Source organism: Lissotriton helveticus, chromosome 10 (genome assembly GCF_964261635.1).
Source record: "Lissotriton helveticus chromosome 10, aLisHel1.1, whole genome shotgun sequence".
NCBI lineage: Eukaryota > Metazoa > Chordata > Amphibia > Caudata > Salamandridae > Lissotriton > Lissotriton helveticus.
Genome location: NC_136071.1, coordinates 196,735,086 through 196,756,514, shown reverse-complemented (window position 1 = coordinate 196,756,514; position 21,429 = coordinate 196,735,086). Strand labels below are relative to the sequence as shown.

General features: G+C 42.9%; 1 protein-coding gene across 2 annotated transcripts in view; it reads right to left on the bottom strand.

Moving 5' to 3' along the window:
• Nucleotides 1-20,755, bottom strand: part of GPRC5B (G protein-coupled receptor class C group 5 member B) — a 168,597-nt gene extending 147,842 nt beyond the window's left edge. For both annotated transcript variants that reach the window (XM_078665102.1, XM_078665103.1), the window contains exon 1: nt 20,433-20,755. The gene's annotated coding sequence lies outside the window, so the exon portion shown is untranslated. The remainder of the gene's footprint in view (nt 1-20,432) is intronic.
• Nucleotides 20,756-21,429: the final 674 nt, after the last annotated feature.

Sequence of the window (21,429 nt, the reverse complement as noted above, 5' to 3'; positions counted from 1 at the left end):
TCTATGGAGATGTGCTGCCTCCTCCTATTGGTTTAGTTATAACAACTACGACTGCCCCTGTACAAAGATATACATACACTTGTGTTCCAGACGCTTATGTGCGCTAACATAGAACATACAGAAACAAGGTATGCCATTGGATTGGTAGTTATACACGGATCTAAGAAATCTTTGCTATGTATTTGCAGCATACGACCTCTGTAAAGGATTCTGATGCTCAATGGGCCATGTATGCGCTATAAAAAGCAAAAACAAAAAAATAAATAATATTTCTTTAGCTTAAAACTGTCCTTGAAGTAAGTAACCAACCGAGTTCACTGCTGTCCTGGGCGCTACTGCTGAAGACTAGCAACTCCCTTCAAAGCCAGTCCAAAGTAGAAACAGTTTAGTCAGTTTAGCAGTTAAATGGTTACACTCACATTATACAAACTAACAACGTATAAACTCGGAAACAAAATTGCTGGTTTGACGTAGTCAAACTGTGCCCCAGTTCTGCTACAGTCGTTGGAAAATAATGTTTTCCTGGGCAGTGCAGTATCAAGATTCACTCAAAAGGCCTTAGTCGGCAGTAGAATTACCTACTGGGATGTAGCAGCTTGCTGTGCTGTCACAGCACAATAAAGGTAAGAACATTCACATAAGTGGAATTTAAAAACGGGGCCTTGGAAATAAAATGAACACACATAAGAAAGCATTTTTTCTCACACTTTAAACACAGATCCTCGAAAGATTAAAGGATGTTAGTTTTATAGCTATTGCAATTTAAAACCCATTGCTATTTCAGTATACATCTCTCTATAATATGAACACGATAACAAACATTTGCACCGGTGCACTGCAGTTTTGCTCTGAGATTTTTTTCTGATTTACCACTGCCACAACTGAATTGACCCTAAAAAGCAGTCAAAACTTGCAGCTTTTAATGGGTAGTAGTGTTGTTTTAACAAGGATCTGTCACTGCAAATGGCAGGTCGAAACTACACTTCATCAGTGTAAAATTTATGGGCCAGAACTACTAAGCATGTTTTGCGGTCGCAAATGCTCCGATTCCGAGTTTGAGACTGGACAAAAATCTTTCTCAGAAGTATAATCAGGTATTATGATTTGGATATTTTTTCCCATTAATAAAATGGGTTTGTGAATGGATACCCCTTTTGATATGTGGAAGGGATATGCTGTAGGTTTCCTTTCCAGGAAAGGAATACTCTTAGGACCCTGTCGCTTTCTGAATTAAAAAACAAATTGTTGGGAAATTCACAAAAAACAACACTTTTAGTATAAAATGCAGCCACATTTCCTTTAAGGAAAAAAGAGTGCATTTTACAAAAAAAATTACTTTGCTTAAAAGCGACCGCAAACATTTATGTCTGCAATTTGCGACCTACCTCATTATTATTCATAAGTTTACCACCCATTACGATGTGGAATTTTATGAACTGACCTCTTAATACACAGGACAGTTAGTCAACATCTTTAGTGGTCGCAATTTGTGACTCGTATTTTGCTATCAGTTATTCGTACATCTGGCCTTATGTTACTTCACCATCTCCGCACACCCACTCGACACTGCACCAACAGTTCATGCAACATTTTGAGCACACGGAAAGCATGAGCTTCCATTTGGTCTCTCCTTCGAACTTTTACTGACAATGTTCAAGCTGCCAGCTGTCCAGGACACAGTAACTGTAGCATGGCCTGTGCTCAGAGTTTAATTTTAGCACCTCTCCGACATCTCATGTTTCTTTGGTGAACCAGGCATGAGAAAAGAGTGTTTGGCAAGTCCAGAAAAAAAGGTAATGGGGCAGATTTACTACCACTTTGCACCAGTAAACTGAAACAAAGTGTAGAATTTGATTTTCCTTTAGTAAATCAAAATAATGCTAAGTGCTACTTTGTATCAAAGGGGACATCCAGTGGTTGGCGTTACCATGCAACGATTCCATGGTTTTAACATAACTTTTCCAACTTTGCATGTGTGCTGTACTGTAGCACATACAAACTTGGAAAAGTTGTAATATATGTTTAGAAATAATACTTTGTACTGTTCAATAAACTGGGTCTTTGGTTCATCGATAGAAGGTTTGTTTTCACACCAATGGGTGACAAGAGTGAACTTAGTCAAATGCACCTGCGCAGAGTGTAAAAAAACGGTTTTTGTAGCTCGTCAATGCTTCTGGGTAATAAATAGGGAGCACTGGTAATCCAAACGATCGTTCATTAATGATTTACACGCTAAGGATCAATAGAAACGGAATATGTAATCCAACATATTTATTTTAAAATACTTATTTTAAAAATACTTTTTTTTAAATGCTGAGATCTAATGCACTTAATATTGGTGACATCAGAAAAAATAACAAAATGCAGCTAAGCTTTTCAATTAACGGTCAAACCAGGGAAAAATCGTAACATCACAATTTATATCCCTTACTGTGCTATCTCTAGTGCTATGCTAGTTCTAGCAGATGAATAAATAATAAGCCTGAGTTTCATAGGTGGTACGCATACCTGGATAAAAGGGTTTGTTTGTTGTCTGTTTGGCATAGCTTGGCAGCTATTTCGAGCACAAGGCCAAGAGCTAACAGATTGTATCTACGAGAGAGCACAATCCTGGCACCAGTTCATGAAGGCAGAATGGAATGCTTAGCAGAGCTTTGGGGAGTCTTCTTTGGTGGAGATGGAATCTGGTGCCGTGCTCCTCTGCAGTCTGTGTCTGTGACCTGGGTGAAGTTTCTCTCCTAAGTGGTCAAGTGTTAGTCCTTATATATTGTATCTTATGTAAGATATTTGCAATGTCACCTTAGGAATGTTTTGACATAATCATATACATGAGTGTAGAACTAATCAGGTACAAATACGTCAATATGTACTATATTATTTGGGGTATGTTTGTTATGACCTTGAAAAAGGCATCTGACCCAGACATATGTTTCACTGGGGGTTTTGGTGATGTCTATATCTGAATGACTTGACACTTTCAGAGTTCTTGAAAAGATAGGCACATGCAACATCTGCGTCAAAGGTTGTTGATACTGCATAATTTGATGAAAACTGGCAGCTTCCATTATCTAGGATGAATTAAGGGACAAATATAAAAGTGTTGGACAGGCTAACTAAAATGGAGCCTATAGCTAAAATGGAACATGTCCTGTATGTGTTTAAGAGCCGAAAACTAAAAGAATGCAGCCTAACAGCAGGTGATTTAAATAATAGAATTATGGAGGGAAACTGTCATAAGATTTAAGTAATTTCTGGAATAATGTCTAAGCTAAATAGTCACTAAATTATTATTGATTTTTTATTGATCTTGAGAATCAGACATATTAGTACAGAATAGAAGCACGTACCAGAAAGGTGCATTTGTCAAAATATTAATTCATCACTTGTTACATGTTCAATAACACATCTTCAAACTGAAATGACAAAGGGGTCTGCGCTAGAAGACATGATCCTTACAACAGTATTGGAAGGGTTCCATTACCATCCCCACACTAGACATCACACACACATCATCTGCAAGGGTCCCAGGGTGTGTGTGGTGCAAGATAGCCTGAAGTGTTCTAGTACATGGAATGACACTAGCAGCGCTACATCTTAGTAGATATTGCACAGTTCTGCTGTCTCCCTTTAACGCTATGCAGCACAGCAACTTTGACTGCTGAGCTGCGTTACGTCCTAGTATATTTTCTACAAAGTCCAGAAAAACAGTCCAGCTGGACTGCGGTACATTAAATATTTGCATATAAATATATATCTATGTATGTAAAAAAAGTACTTCTTCTAAACAATAATTTAACGTTTTATGACTCAATGTGCTCTTGTATATCCTCTTAAACATATACATAATACGAGAACACTTTTTAGCCGTGTTTCTGGTTATTGCCAGCATGACCAGCGTGTGCTTAGAAAGATAAGCAGCACAGTGTATAAGAATAAGGTAGCTCTCAAAAGTGAGATTTAACAATATATTAGATTTCTGTGGCAGAGATGCATTCAGTTGCAAGGTAACTAGAAGACAGGCGGTCTCTATACACAAACTGGTTGACAGGAAGTACATGCTGAGTTCCTGACACCTAATCATTATGCGACACAGTACAAGATGGGTTGGCAATCACACACAGCGCAGGAATGAATGGAGTGACATTCTCTATAGAATGAAACAGATAGGCATGGATTCTGAATCACAAACACCAATTGATGAGCAGCTATTCTATGGCACAGTAACAAAGGCACAGGTAATAACTGACTGACAAATATTCTATGGAATAGCGCTAAAGTGGAGACAACAACTGATCGACAAATATCATGTGGCACACTAGCTGAAGCATTGGCAATACTTGATGGACATACATTCTGTAGGCAGTAACTGGAATACAGGGAATAACTGATGGGCATATTTTCTATCGCACAACTGATGGACAGAGAATAATTGATGAGCATGCATTCTGCCACAAATAACTTGGGATGCATTTTGTGTAGAGTAACAGATGGAAAATCCACTTCTGGACCAGTAACTGGTAGACAACCGTTCTGCTATACCGTATCTGAGGGCTAAACATTCTGAAATACAAAGGTTATGTGAGGAATTCTTGTAAAATTCCATTGTTTTCTGTCCATTACCCTGCTTCAGACATGGACCAGCCAACTGCAAATCAGACTTGTTCTTGCTCTAAAAGGAGCAGTCAAGCTGGAACCACCAGCAGAGTGCATCTCTAGAGAGGAACACAAGAACCTCAAAGCGGCTTAGGCTATTTGGGGCCTCTTCAGCTAAGTGTACCTTGAAACTTGTGGCACAGCAGCTATGTGACCTTTGTCTGGACATCACGGTGTGCTTCCAAATGAAACACAAAGTACTTTGGTGGAATACTTGTACAAGTCTCAGCCATTGGCAAACTCTTGTACTGCATTCCAGGAAGCATCCAACTCCAGACTGGGTCTGGCTTTTGGCATAGTCAGAACTTCTCTTGGTACAATTAGAACAGTCCAGCCTGAGCTGCCGGGCCAGGCCTTTCCACATAGGAGCCCAAGCAACCCTAGACCAGATATGGTCTTGGTGTTCCTCATCAGGGAGCAGTCATCGATCAGTACTGCATTCTCTTTAAGACATACTGCAGTACATACAAAGTAGTAATGCACAGTATACATTCCAACTGGTTGAAAAACGTACCTTTTATGAGGGGTGTGCAGCAAAAATAAAAAAAGCCGACATATCCTGATGAGAAAAGAAGACGTGCAAAAAACTAAAAGCAAGCCTTCTTAGACATCTCCTTCAAGCAATAACACCCACACACATCAGGCTTGCACCTTCGTATCCTACAATTAACAGAGATGAAGGTACGTCTTCTCGAATATAACACTTCCAGCATCAAATACGACTTCTCAGCTCCTTCTATTCAGATAAAAGTCACCCTTCCCTTGCCAAGAAGTGTATTGTTCACATCATACGGTATTCTTAGCAAGATGCGCAGAGCTGCACTCTATCTAAATTAGTGCTCAGTGAAAACCACTACATACAAGTGTGCAACTGTTTCAGTTTATTGACAGTTTGATATCATGCCTTAAAAGGCAATACAAACAATCAATGTACACACATAATACAAAAAAACACAAATCATATTTAAAAGCCCATTCTTTTACGATACATTTTTTTGTTACTAATATCCTTTGCCCACCCTCATACAAGCCATTAAAAACAGCAAATATTTTGTTTACCTCCTACCCTTCACCACGGAAGTATTTCTTAAATCCTATTTCCTTACAGGATTAACATTATCTTTTGTGCAAAATACAATCCACTTGGATGCAAACTGGATTAATATATTATGGATGCGAGTATTTTGATCTCTTGGACAAGTGACCAAAATCAACAATTCACCAAGTGCAAAGAGCAATTTCTTATATTAAAAAATAAATTGGTAATACAGAAAGAATTAATATTCAGCAATCGTCTCTAGACCATATGCCCTTAGTTAAAACAGACATTAGAGTTAAAAAATAATGCTAAATAATTACTTATGAATTATCAAAACATGCTTTTTCCATTCTGCAAAATAAGACAGCAAAGTGCAAAGTGCATCTACTAATATACATAATACTATTAAAAAAAATTACCTTTCTATGCAATACTCTATCTTATATTGGGGATGTAACTAGAACATAGTGACCTCTGTGTACTCATTTCAAATCCCTAATGCGGAAAGCTTTCCTTCTTAATTAACTGATCATAGACAACGGACAAGAATGTCCTACTGAATAACACACAGGTATATTATTACATCCTAAAATGAATTCCAAAAGACCCTTAGCATGTTGGATCTGAGTCGATCTGAAGGGCGTTCTTCTACTAGCTGCAAAACTGAAGCAAATTATAAGTAAATGTAAAAAGGTCAGTGGTCCCCTAGGGCAGATGGGACTTGCTGAACCAGCTTCCATCGTATAAAAGCTGGTACTTGCCCCAATCTAATCTTCAGTGCTCACCTCCTTATATGGGTACTTTTTATATCCCGTAGGTAAGATTGAATATGCCCCCATACCTTGCTTCCTTTAGATGACACAGATTATCTTTCTTACGCACGTCTTCTAAGTCACTCCTTCTAGAGTCCTTCTTTACTAAATATTTTACAGTTTGCTTCCGCTGTGTAACACACATTGGAGTTCCCACCCACTCCAACATCTAGTGATACCTTAATATCCAGTAGGTTAGCCACCCACATGTCGGTATATTTCTCCTGCAGGCTGGATTTTATAACTTGTCTAATGAACCCTCATCCGCTGTAAGAAGATGAGCCAGTAATTAAGGAGCTGTTGCTTGTACTTAAATAAAATGTTAGTTATGCCCAATTCAAGCCTCAGAGCACTGTTTACAGTACCTGTAGGTAGGCCCAACCATTTATTTCAATGGTTTTCATTCTTCTTACATATCTTACAGGCAAAACCTCGCACCCATATAACAACAAACTAACAATTTTAACATTACATATCTAAGCACTTCGATGGATTTGTGGCCCAATGCAACATCCATCCTGAATAATGCGCCTGCTATGGACTTAACTCTTCTTTCCTGTGTATCTATATGTGGCATAAAATTTAAATTATATCTGAAAAGAAGGCCAAGATAGTGATATTATTTTACCTCTCTTACTGGTACGCCATTTAGCCACCACTTAGGCATTCTCTTCTGTTCCCTATCTTTCATAAAAACCATTACCTTAGTCTTAGCTGTATTTTTTTTTTTTTAAATTAGACCTGCTATACTTAGCAAATGCATCTAATTGTCTCTGCAGGCCGACCACCATCAGATCCAACAGAACTGTATCAGCGGCATAAAACATTACTCATTTGCCTCATTACCCAGTTTAGACAGAAATGATCGGACCACACCTAATCCTACCACAGGATCCGCTATGTATATGGAAAACAAAAGAGGGGCCAACATACAGCCCTGCCTCAGTCTGTTAGGGGTATCAATTTTTCTTGTTAATGCGCCATTTCTCCCCAATTCCACTCTGGTCCATGAGCCTTCATTTAGTTGGATAATCAGTTATAGTAATCATGAAGGACACTACAATTTCCTCATCTTCTGCCAAAGTTGTGGCCTATGGATTGTGCCAAACACTGCTGACTGATCAAAGTATGATGAGAAGAAAGGTTGCTTTTTCTTAAGGGCGTTTTTTCAGCTAAAAGATTCAATATAAGGCAGCTTGAATAGCCTTTTTCGAAACCCACTTTGGACTCTAGGTAGAATATTAGCTACACATACCCAATCCTCTAACAACTCTAGGAGGTGTTTTGTGTATATCTTACTGGGAATCTCGAGTAGCGTGATCATACGGTAATTTTACGGTAGGATCTGTTTCTGTTTTTTAAAGAGTGGGACCCTTATACTGCTTTTCCAGGTTCCTGGAATACCCTGGCTGCTTATTTTTGGAAATATGTTGATATTATTCTGTTTCCGTTAGAACTCCCAAATGAGGTGCATTGTTTCTTAACGGGTTGAATTTTGTTTTTTGACAGTCTTGATGAGAGTATTCAACTAGATCTCAGTGTTCTTGCCGTCATGGTGAGGGGGTGGTAGGGGCTCGCTTAGTCCTCATGGGGCACTAGACCACTGGTTAGCCCCTTACTCTAGAACACTGCTCTGCACCGCCTCACCTACCCTGATTGCTGGTTACGTAATTATTCTACAGGGGAAGAGCACAAGCACACCTTGCAAATTTCCAAGTAGCTCGGTTACACAGTAACACAGATCACCAAAATTACAAGTGCCCTACACCTTCAATTATCCTACTCAGGACTATTCACCCCACCTTACTCCTCTCCACGTAGATCGGCTTACAGCTTAACCTTGTTGCTTAAGCTAAATGCTTAAAAACACAAATATGAGCCAATAGTTGCTGGTTTAAGATGATTTCCGGATGTGATAGTCAAAGAATTTCTCAGCCATATAGCGGTTTATTTCTCCACTGGACACTGCCTCTGGGCTACTAATGCATCTTCTAAAGCCCATGGAACTCCCCCACCCAACCAATAACAGAGTCGCTGTCCAGATCACAATCCAGGACGCAGAACCAGGAGCCTGCAGCCAAGTTGGGCGCCTGTACCAGCACTTCACTGCCAGCAAACCAACAGGTAAAAGAACACAAGGAACCAGCTCCAGCACCAACAGCAGGAACCACAAAAGTACAGCATTACTCTGTTTGCACCCCTATCTTAGAGCAGCAACCACACCACTTCCACTTTATTCTGCCACAGGTGGGGCCATTGTTCTCTATAGGTTGTAATGTTAAAACAACGTCTGTACAAGCAGTATAGCGTGAAGAGATGGCAGGGTGGCAGTCAGCTCAGCCTCCGTCGCTGCTCGAAGCACCATGTACAAACTTAATCAGACAGCAATTAAAATAGAATTACATTGGGTCCCCTAAAGAGGCTTATGGGCCAAATATTAGGGGTGAGAAAGAGAGTGCGGTGTGCGGCCCCGCTGTAGGAGCAAGCTACACCGGGCTAACACCGACCGCTTCCGTGCCTACTCGGAGAGATCGCGACTCTAGGGTCCCGCCTGCACCCACACTCTAAGCTCCTGAAGCACATACCACACAGCTCTGGCCCTACCCTGATATCTGCTGTGCCCCCACTGTGGTCAAGGAATAGCTCCAGCCCTACCCCGATATCTGCCGTGCCCCCACTGTGGTCAAGGAATCTGGAACGGGGCGCCAGGAGCCTGGGGCCCGGAGCTTGGAGAAGCCGGTGTTCATGTCGAAGTTTCGGCGTATGGCATTTTGGCGTGTAATGTCAGCACGTCTACGTTAGTCATAGGAGTAAAACATCACTGGGATGGCCTCACTACATACACACATATACAAACACCTCCACAGAAGAGCCGCATACAGATAGACAAGTCTGTGGTTGTCCCACTCAAATGTATCAAGGTAATATCCCTCTAAACAGGTTTCTTACTTTTGCTACTCGTCAGAAGGAAACAGTCTTTGTGGTAGTGCAAGACTTGCTGCTTTAGTTCCTCTAGTAAAATACCCGCCAGCACTCGCGTGCCGACCCCAGGCTTAGACAAGCATCATCATCACATCCTGGCCAGTATGCGACATTTCTTTTTAAATAAATATATGACTATTCAATCAAAGAAGATACATCCAGTGTATGGTAACTAATACACAAGCATAAACTCCAGGCCCTGTGGATATGGAAATCTTCCAATGCGTCATCATGACAAGGGACACTGACCCTTCTGTCAGTGCGACACATACGTATATGTGTTTGTTTTGGTTTTTATAGAACGCAATTCTGGAGAACAGTAAGTGGGTACAATCTGGTGTGGAGATGATATGAGACTGTGTTAAAAAGGTTTCAAATGAGGGTGAATTGCATCCAAGTTGGTGCTGAACGAGTTAAGGGGACAAGAAAACACTATTGACCATGGAACCATTGAGTCCCTTTAAGCTATTGTAATAACAACTAACATTCATACTTTCTCCAAAACATTATCTTGGATCATAGTCTCAAAATTAGAAAACCACAGCAAAATATGAAAATATATAAAAACTATCAGTTCAAAGTTTGACTTGAGAATGTTACTTCTGAAGATCTACGTATAGCTCTTGCTTGTATCTTTTTGTTGTGTATGAGAGCATTCCCCTAACGGTTCTTCTCACAACCTACCCCGTTGTGCAATAATTATTTTACAATGGACAATATATGTAATCTGAAATAATCTGGGTGGAATGATGAATGCATCACAGCCACTTGTAATTCGATATTTGTGGTGTGACATAATATTTCAGTTGGCTGTGATTTCTCATCTGGCAGGTAACATGTTCTGCTGTCCACCCACTGTTGATACTGAACAGGGAAGCCCTCTAATGGGACATAAATCACTTTCCTTCTGGGTAGTGTGGGAACGTTTTAAGTACTGGAGTATTTCCTACACTATGCTTCAGAACTGTCTGTACAATACAGGGTTTTTTACTAATACAGTGGGAGAAATTTGCTATAAAATGCAACATTTAATCTCATGCCCAAATATCTTTTTGGTTTTATAATCCTCCAAAATTCCGTTGGAAAGGGTTGACACTTTTCTGGTGCTTGTTTAATTGGAATTTCTGACCTTGTTGCCAACCGTGATGATTTTGTTTGAAATTAAACCCCTGCTGTACTCCCCAAACTTTCAGTGCCTCCTAAGCCTATGTGTATATTAAAGATGAAGGGATGAATTGGGTCGTAGAGAAAGAGAGAGGCTGTACCACTTCAAGTGTGGTGTGCCACACATATCACATAACATCTTTTGAATTGAAGAGAAATGTAGCACAAACAATTTCTCCAAGCATAGTCAAAAATACTACAACTTGCCAAACTTCTTTAAGGCACAGCTAGAATCCAGCAATTTTTATTTATTTTTTCAGAGTTTTATAGAGCGCAAACTTGACCCAAAGCGGGTATCAGAGCGCTTTACATAGAACCATTTGCATTACATGAGGACACATTCATTTTTGTTAGGCACGGGGAGATTAGGTGATTTGCCCAGAATCACAGGATGTTCAGCTTCATTGCCGAGACTCAAACCCAGTTCCCTAGATTTGAGGTCGACCGCCATAGCTGTTAGGCCAACTCCTCTCTATATTCGGTAATGGGAATGCTGCAATTACTTTACTGGACTACAGAGTGTGGCCTGCCCCCTCCCTCCTTGCCAAGTCAGTGGCCTTGTATTGTGAACCTACAAAGTCGTTGTTGGCCACAGTGCTATTGTGCCTCAAATGTCCTCGTTCAAGTGCAATGAAAATAAATAGTATTTCTATAAAACTGTACAACCATATACCATGTGCAGTTTAATCACTGAACAGGTAAAAGAACTGATAGACGTCACAATAAATAAACAGGATGTATCTAATATTGTTTCTTTGTTTTGTATTTCCCACTAGACACCGACACTAAAAAACTTAATCAGCCAAGAGCTTGGGTCCCTGTACAAAAAGTTCTCTTAAAGCGTCAAAAATATCCCTTAGGTTTTTGCCTACATTGGTAGTAAATTTTCAATGCCTATTAAATTCGCAACAACAAAAAACAGGAATTACTCTTGGAAATGTACTTCGTTCATAAAGTCCAGGTACGCTTTCTCATATACCATTTCATGAATTGTCCTATAAATAGAATATCCGCCTCACTTATTGGTGGAAATGTGCATTTTCACATTTTCGCATGTCTACTTTTTTTTTTATGGCCAAAACATGCCTACTAGACCTTAAACGCTGGCCCATTGTCTTTCCATTCCCGCCCTGGAAACAAAGTTGCCCCTAAATTTACAAGCGTTTTCAGAATGGAAACTGCCATGCAAAAGTTAGGTGAATGTCCTCAAACATAGGAGTCTGGGGTCCAGATTTACCACTTAATCCTGCAGTGCAGCAGAAGCAAATGCTGTGCTGTGCGAAAAGGAGAGACGAGGAGAGTGCCATATTTACAGAAATATGACCTGCTCCTCCCCTTTTCCTATTGCCAGTGCTGAAATATGATGCTGTGCGCCAGGGAGACACCTCTGATCCATAGTGCAAGGATGTCTTTGTGAGTCTAGCATAGATTTTGTACTGGAAAGGTACCCTTCCAGGACAAAATACTATGCATAGACTGACTTTAACCCTTTTCCCTCGTTGTATGTGTGCTGTAAAGTGCAGCACACATACAAAGTTGGACAAGGAAGGAGAAATAAAATAATTTCTCCTTTGTTGCGCCTACTTCAAAAGGGCTCAGTTTTCTTACGCTAAACCCTTCCTACTTTATTTAGTAAATAGGGTTTAGCGTCAGAAACCTTGGATGGTTGCATGGGAGCGCCCATACTTTATCTCACACAGGAAAGGGGAGAGGGTCAAAAACTACTCTACCACCCCGAACCCCCTAGTATCACATATACACACATAAAGGGGTGGAGAGGGAACGACCCCAAGAGAGGGATGAAAAAGCAGTGGCACAATTATGTGTATTGGAAAACTGCCCTCACTCACACACAAATGTGTGTGACATGCTTCATGGGTCTGCTTACAATACTTCACCAATGGTAGGCCCCCTTGACGCGAAGTAATGTATAGCAGCGCACAGTGCTCCTCTGCGTTACTTTCACATTATTTCCAGCGCTAAACAAGTTTAGCGCTGATAAGCAAATCAGAAAAAAAGATTTTGCGCAGATTTTCATCACTTTTGTAATGCAAACATAGTGTAAAATCTTAGTAAATCTCCCCCTATGTGTGTATCATGCAATTTGTGTCAGAGGCCCCTGACACTCGCTCTTTCCCACCACTGTCAGAGGCAATGGGAAACGCCCACCATTCTTATGTCTTTCCACCACTGTAAGAGATAAGTTTTGATCTTGAAATGTTTAAACCGCGATGGGGACATGGAAACATCATTGCCTTTTTCCAAAAATTCTTTATAGCAATAATGATATTCCACAACTGAATGCACAATCAATGGTCAGGGGCTTCAGCACACAATGCAATCTCTGCTTTGTGAGGATACGTGTCCTATCCTTTATGCCAGCCCCTGTCCAATGACCTCAGTTCTTCTTTTGTTCTGCTATTGGAGCACGCGGAACGCCCACTGAAACAACACTCTGTCCACAGGACAAAAGGACGGGTCAGAACAACAAAGGTGAAAGCGAGCAGGAAAAGGTCAAGGGAAACACAGAGACAAGAGGAGCCACTGAAAACTGAAGTCTGTCTGAGTCCTTGGAATACAGAAGTGGCAGGGGAGAGCTTTAGAGTGTAATTCCCATGACAATCATTCTTTAATAAGTAAACCGTTAATCTCTCTCTCTACACTCAACCTTCCACTAAGTACTCGTGCAGATATTACTTGTGTACTTTAGTTTACATTTGCAACCAATGTTTATTTTTCATAATCCACCTCAAACGTGTTATACGCTGCTATTTCCATAGGCAACAAATGTTTATTTTGCAAAAGCCATTTCAAAATCCAAATTAGTTAACGTATAGGAAGTCAAAACAAGTCAAGCCTCACACAGACTTTGATTTTTCTGATGGCAAGCCATGTTTAAAAAGTAACAGTAATATAATTGTACTTCTACAGCCAGTGAGCTAACAGGTTAGAATATAGCTGAAAGAGTTGCTAGGTCGTATTGATAAAATAAGCTCTGTGTCCATATAAACATGCTCAATATGTCCTAAACTGCAAAACGACGTAGTTAGATTACTGAAGTTCGGTTTACCACGCAGAGAGATTTTGTTTGAGATGTAGGAAGAACTAGGAAAGCAATGATTCCATGTTTCTAAATATGGATTCAGGCAAACATATTTAGCGTTTAGTAGCCGGAAGTGTTAACATTATTGATGTTGAAATCGATTGTTATTTGAAATAAAATCTACAACACTTTTTTAAAGCTTTTTTTAACTCCAGTTGATAGTGAATTCTGAATAACTGAATGAGACACAAACATGTTGGTTTAGAGTGAAGGTATATGATATTCAGAACCTTACTTGCTCTGCCACTGTCTGGTTGGAACTTGATGTACTGTGTAAAATTGAAAGGCTTGGCCAATTTCTTATTGTAAAGATGGCTTCTTTCAGACCACCTGAAAAATGTCCATAAAGACAGGAATGGATGGAAATGGTCCAGCCATCCTTAAATGGAGACAGCTAAAACATCAGTGCAGTAAAGGTCAATCAAACTGAGCTTTAGAAGGACAAATGTGCCACAAACTAAGCCATACATGAGGAAGATAAGCCCTCCAGCGGCCAGTGATCGTGCACAATTGGCACAGTCCAAACACCTCCTAATCCATCAGGCTAACTCCATACCATGGGTTAAAGCTGCATGCATTATCCACGCAAGGTGCTAATCCAGAAGGGCTGCTCTATCTATTACTCATGCCGCTTGGCTCTACATTTTCTATCCAGAGTCTAGGCTAGGGCCGCTTCTGATATGACATGTTGGAGCAGTGATTCTGTCTCGCTGACACATGGGCGGGTATGGGACAACCACCTCATTCATAGATACTGCTTCCACCGATAACTTACAGAAAAGTGCTTCTGCTAGGCAGTTCCGGATACAGCAATGCCCCTACCTTCAACCCAGGCCTGCAGGACATCAAGAACTCACCTCTTCTGTTCACGCATGAACAGCTAGCCCAAGGGATTCCTGACTTCAGAGAGGAGTGATGGAGGCTAGAACGGTCCCACAGTGGTTGTTAGCACGCCAATCACTGGCCACCAGCCACCAGCCACCACCAGTTTCCTCTCGCAAGAGCTACTGGCCCCTCTTGTCATTCTCTAAATAGGAACCACACTCTCTCCAGAGCGCAATCAGTAAAAGGCACAAACAAAAGATCGGGTGCCATTGCGGGCACTCATTCACTGGGACTGCGAGTCTTCTCCCACGGCCCCAGGACTTACAGCATGGGAAGCCAGTGACTCCTGCCAGCCGTAGTTCTATTTAGGATGGGCTCCAAGGAATGGGACTGGCTATCTTTCTACAGTATCTCAAACTGGGAACCTTGCGACATCCATTTTTTAAACGTGTTTGTATTCTACCATCATTCCGTTCGTCATTTTTTCAGCTTGGTGACCTGGACAGTTCCTTTTATTCCTGGTATGTTTGTTTGTGCGAACAGGGGCGGCTCTAGGCTCATGGCGGCCCTGGGCAGGGAGCGCAGGTAGGGGGTCCCAGAAGAGAGAGGCCGGGCGGGGCGGAGCGCGGAGACCAGTGAAGAGGGGGAGGGAGGGGTCAGGGTGTTTGGAAGTGGAACAGAGCCGGAGGCCACCAAATCCCTGCCAGATGCAGCCACGCAAATATGTATCCATCCTCAGAGGATTATTATATTAAGGATATATATATTGGCGTGGTGGCCCCCTGGGGTTTGGTGGCCCTGTGCAGGTGCCCAGCTTGCACATGCCTAAGGCCGCCCCTGGTGCGAAAAATATTTTTTAACCTTTACAGATACTCCAGTCAATAAGTCTTGAGATCTTCAAATTGACCCAGGTCTGGTTTTCAACCATTTTTTTCTGTAAATGATCTAATACCACAAACACCGTACAATGAAAGTCACTGTTTTTTGTCAACACAGTAGTAAACAATCCAGGCCCTACCACCTGGCTGTGACCGGGGCAGGAAAACATCCATTCGGCCCTGAACAACAATTTCCACTCACCAAGCCTCGCGGAGAGCCCAGGTGCCTTCTGACTAGGGGAGAAAGTTCCAGATCTCAACCCTTTCATCCCCAAGAGAGCACATATAGACTACCATGCCACAAAGCTTTCCTTAGGAACCAGTCAAATGTCCACCATTACTATTTAACAGTGCATTGTTTCCTTTCCTCATCCTCGCCATATAGCCCGTACATAGCGCAATAAGTCAAAAACTGTGACATGCCCTGCACATTCTCACGTGCGTGTGGCTGCTGCCTTTTTATGACAAAGTTCTACCTCACGTATCAGATTTGCTGAACACTCCTGATCACACATAAAAGTAATAACAAACATAGTCTGCTCAATATAAAACTGTAAACTTCGTACTTGTATAGCATACTTATACCCTGAGGCCTCTAGGTGCTGTACGCATACCGCTGTGGAACCCTTCCTGGCTTTTCCCTGTGAAGTGTCCACTCCTGGGCACCCCCAAGGTGAAGCCAGGCATCCCAGCGCTGTTGGGGCCGTTGTGGAGGTTAAACAAGCTATTGCCCAGAATTGCAGAGTGTGACCCATGATTAGATTAGGCACTGAGGCGAGAATTATCAGGTCCAAGGAAATTGAGTCCAAGACCCACCGATGTGAGAATTGAACCCTGGCCCCGGACCAGACCTCTGCATTAGGGTCTGCCGCTCTAACCATTGAGCCACACTTCTCCGCTATGCTGTTTTAAACTCTGAATAATCTTTTCTGACTCTTTTTAAACTGAGTATTCTATTTTTTTTAATTCACGAATGTATACACGATTCTACAGCTAAGACCATATGTAATATAAGATCATGTTTTACTGTCAGGATATGCATCCTATATATTCTAGAATTACATGTCTATGCTTTATATTCAATGCATTATATTGGTCACTCAATTTTTGCAGACTATCGAGATTCATCATCTTCTTATGCACAGCCTATACCCCCTATGATGTATCCATCCTTTCCGACTGTGTATTTATTTTGTTTACCATTGTATGCCTGTCTGTAAAAGTTTAATAAAATACCTTGAACAAAAAAAAATCACGACCCCGTTCAAAAGGGAGGGGGTAGTAGCATTCTTGCCCTGCTAATTTCTGGTGCTCCATGTATGCGTGAGAACATACAATGCCTTCATCTTCACTTAAACACCGAAAATCAAGCATCCATGTTTTTTTTTATTCTACACAGACACGTATACAGTTACGGCTGGAACACGCCAAATTAAAAGTGCCTTGAATTACTGGATGTTACGAGTTACGTAAGAATTATGGTACACACAATGCACGCGGTAAACAGCCCTTCTATATGAGCTATGGCGCTCTACATAAATATGCGATATTAGGCAGCGTCGGCGCAGGGGTTAACATATATACATACTCATTTACAGTGAACAGTCGGGGCTGATTGTTTCCTTTCAAGGCAGCAAAATTGGACCTCGGCTCACGGCAAATTGCTCAGCCCGCCTGCCCTCGAGCTCCCACCAGGAGATGGGATGCTGTGAAATGTCTCGAGGTCCTTCAGTGCCCCCCCACCACCACACACTTCCTGCATACATTCCGCGGGTTAAAAACCCCAGGAAACTGCGGTACTCAACTCAAGCTCCCACCAGGAGATGAGATGCTGTGAAATCTCTCGAGGTCCTTCGATGCCCGTCCAAGCATCCCCCCCCCCCCCACACACACACACACTTTCAGCATATAGTCCGCAGGTTAAACACCCCAGGAAACTGCGGTACTCAACCTCTCACCAGGATGAGATGCAGTTAAATATCTCGAGGTCCTTCGATGCCCGTCCAAACACCCCCCCCCCCCCCCCCACACACACACTTCCTGCAAACAGTCAGTTAAACACCCCAGCAGACTGCGGTACTCTGCACCATGGAGGCTGTGGGTCTGGCGGGATACATTTACAGGAGTGATATGCAAGTTGGAAGGTTTCCCCGCCAGTGATAAAGTGCGTCCTATGTATATTGCCTTGGACAACACGGATGGTGGACTTCAATGCTTACTTGCGTTTGCTTATTGTGAGCGCACATTAACATATACGCCACATTTCCCACAGATAACCATGAAATAAAAATGCACAAATATGTTAATTATTTCCATAGTCAAAATGTACTAGTGCCCCGTTTGGTTTCGTTCCCAAACAGTGCATGTTTTGGCAGAAAGTTTCTATTAGGAAACAAATGATTTCTTCTCGGTAGGTCCTGACGCGCACGACCCAAATGCGTACACGGAGCGGGGCATTTCTCATTCAGAAAAATCTTCGCCAGCGCGTATATAAATAACATCACACACCGAGCCCGTCTTTCGCGCATTTTTGTATTATTTTTAAATCCCGCCTGGTATTTGCGACAATGCATCTAACGGAGGATTGACGCGGACCACTTTCTCACTAATAACCCCCCACCCCGTCTCTTTGGTTTCCTCCACGGCGATGGGAGGGAGGCTCGGTTTCTATTTAAAATGCTTTACATTTCGCTGCCCCATGCTAGGTTTCAAGTCTACGATGTCCTCGGCGTCCAAACAATGGAGGCTGAATGTGGGCAGGGCTGAGACATATACATGCATGATTATGCTAATGTGAGTGCACCCCAGGGAAGCAGTGCCCAAGGGGGTGGAATTCCCCGGCCTGGGGTTTATGGACACAGCAGTGCCCACTCACAAAACAAATGCAGATGCCAGTGTGGGAATGGGGGAAGGGGGGGCTCTCAGGGTTATAAAAAAAAAGCCATGCATGTGAAGAACCAGACTTACGTTTCCCCGCTGAAATAAACTGCAGGGATACCCCCCACCCCCGCACATAAAATGCCTGTGAGGCAGCAAGACACCCCCCCCCCCTCTCATTTTCTTGGAAGCGTCACGAGGGGCTCCAGAGCCCCCTCCACTGAAGCTTTTATGAGGGAAAGTCCTGGTAGAAATGTTATTCCACCAATTAGCACGTGGTCCAGTGGCGGCAGACGGCATTTAGGTAGCTGCGAAAGCTGGAATCCAGTCCTCCGGTGACCGTAACATCGAGGAAATGCTACTGGCCGTTCAAAACCACCGCCCAACCTGAATTATGAACGTCTCGTGTGCTAAATGGGATGCTGTTATTTTATTTGTCCTGTCTGCAGGTATGCAGTTATGCATGAAATAAACACTGCATTTATGTAAAGGAGCGCAGCATCATTACATGTTTCAAGACGCAGCTGGCATTCATTCCCACAACAAAGTTCGCACCGCCTCTTGCTATTAATTGGCACTCCAGAGCTCCGTTTGACTAAAGCACCTCTCCAACTACCCCAAAATAGCCCCCAAATACCGAAAGCCCCCACAGGGCGCCCCCAGTTGATCATTCAGACAGGCTTTACCACCACATTGCTATCTTTTTAACACAAAAAAATGCAATCCGCAACATTTAATACACCTTCATAAACACTGTGTCAAATAAGCGGGGCACTTGAGGGGTGTGATGCGAAATAACCAAATCAGTACTGAAAAATAAATCTATTTTCTGCCCTTTTTAAGCTCAACAAAGTGCAATCGAAACAAAGTTCCCGGCACTACACAGAGCATCGGAACCCCACGCGGCTGTCTGTCATAAATCAGACACTAATGATATTAATAGGACGAGGGAACTGTGGCAGATGATGTCTTGTGTGTGCAAAATAGCATACGGAGGTAATCGTGTCCCGTACGTAGTCATAGCAGTCGGTACAAACATTCCTGTGGGAATACGACAGTACGTGGCATGGCAGTGTGTGGTCAACCTGTCCGCGTATGACGCATAGGCACTGACAGACGCGGAGGGTCGCACTTACATATTTAGCGACATTGGACATCACGCACCACAAAGCTCTACCGGCAGAAATGGACGGCTGTATCCATCCTGCTGACCGTGGGATATTTCCAATGGATGCATCTGAGGCGATTGTCGGTTTGCAGATACACCGCATGTCACCGCGCGCTCAGATTCTCCCACACAGCCGTCACAAAGCACAATATTTCCACGCACTTGCTTTGGAGAGCCACCCATATGCACGCACCAAAAAAGCACCACTGCGTTATTAAGCGACGCTGCAGTTAGTTTAACAGACGTGCTCGTGGCATGTTACATGATGTATGTCACGCTTCGAATGATTGACGTCTTGTTTGATAACAGATATTGCCCTTGCGTACCAGTGTTTTGACGCGTTGTGTAACATTGCTCACGGGGACTGACATTATGCCGTGTTTGCATTGATAACGGGACCTTATTGCTTGCACCCTTTGAGAGATAATTGCAATGGGCATACACGCGTTGTGTACGTCACTAGGAAAAGGTGCACCCATTGCAAATAGCGTTATGCTTGTGCTATAACGATGACTATAGTTTTTTATGCAATGTGACAAAGCCCACAGCGCTGTGCGTGATGATTATGCTGGGTTATTGCTTGCCCCCGTTGTCTGCAGTATCCGAGGTATCCTATGTAATACTTATCATATTGCACAGAGGGTCATAAAGTTATAAATTGTGTATGGCATTGTTCGCTGTGCCCTCATGGTGCGTCGCTGGGCGCTATGGTGTGGCGTTGCATAAGATGACAGTGCCATAGAATAGAGCTCTTGAACTCCAAAGGGGGGCGTGGGCTATGTGAATGTAGACATGTATGAAAAACAACATCCCTCAGATCGGAGCGGTGCAGCAGAACATGGTTGGATCACAGCATCTCACTCCCCCCCACCCCCACTGCTGAGCATCTGTTGGGGGGTCAGAGGCACAGTGACAGACAGGGGACACTTACAGTGCGTCGGAGAGAGCCTGCAGGGCTGCTTGCTATGTCCAGGCAGAGGCCACGGTCACATTTCTGCAGGAGGGGCTAGGTGTCTCCCGACCACCCGACTGTGTCCAGCAGATTCCGTGCCCGGAGCCCGCGGTGGGCTCTGGAGAATAGAGGAGGGTCGTAGATCCCTGCGACGACTGCTATTTGATTTCCAACCGTGTCCTTCCTTGGGTTGGGGTACTAAGCTCTGTGACTCCCCTCTCTGCAGCACGCAGAGCGTCCCCCGTGCCCACTGCGCTTAACCAGGCTCCCGGGGCTAGGAATAACTGGGACTCTGGGTTCAATCTCCGCTCTGCGGTGCGTCTGTCCCGAGCCCCGCCCCTGGCGTCTCTATTTCCCGCCCTCTCCCCTTGATGTCACGCCCACCCATGACGTTGTACCTGTCTGCTCCGCCCCTGCTTCCACAAGTCAGGATAATCCTGTCCTTGTACCGTAAAAGTCTGCTTTCGGGACCACCAGAAGGAGACCGCCATTTGAAAGAGCAAGGGAGGGTGTGCATTAAACAGTTGAAAAATTATTTTAAGTGCAGCTATATTTATTCAAGAGCACTGAAATTTCATGACAATGACAGATGCCCATAAATATTTTAGCATATTTTGGAGTTACATTTGTAACTACAAAATTTGATAACAAATATAATTTACTTTTTAATTGAGTTGTCTTTCATACATATTTGAAGCTAATATATGCAAATGTAATTTAGACTTTTAGTGAGTTTATATTTTGTTGTTTATGTGAACTCCAAAGCACAATTCGAAAGACGTTTTTAAAGATGGTCGCCTCACTAACCATCGCACCCCCTGGCGTCCGTCGAGCCCGCTGATGGGTTGGGCCTTCATCGGCGGCCACGCCTTTCTCATGAATATTTTCGCTTGTCCCCGCCCCTGTCTGAGTATGCTTTTTACTGCACGCGTGCTTCGGTGCCCTGAGCAGCGTTAGAGGTGGGAGAATGTTTCGC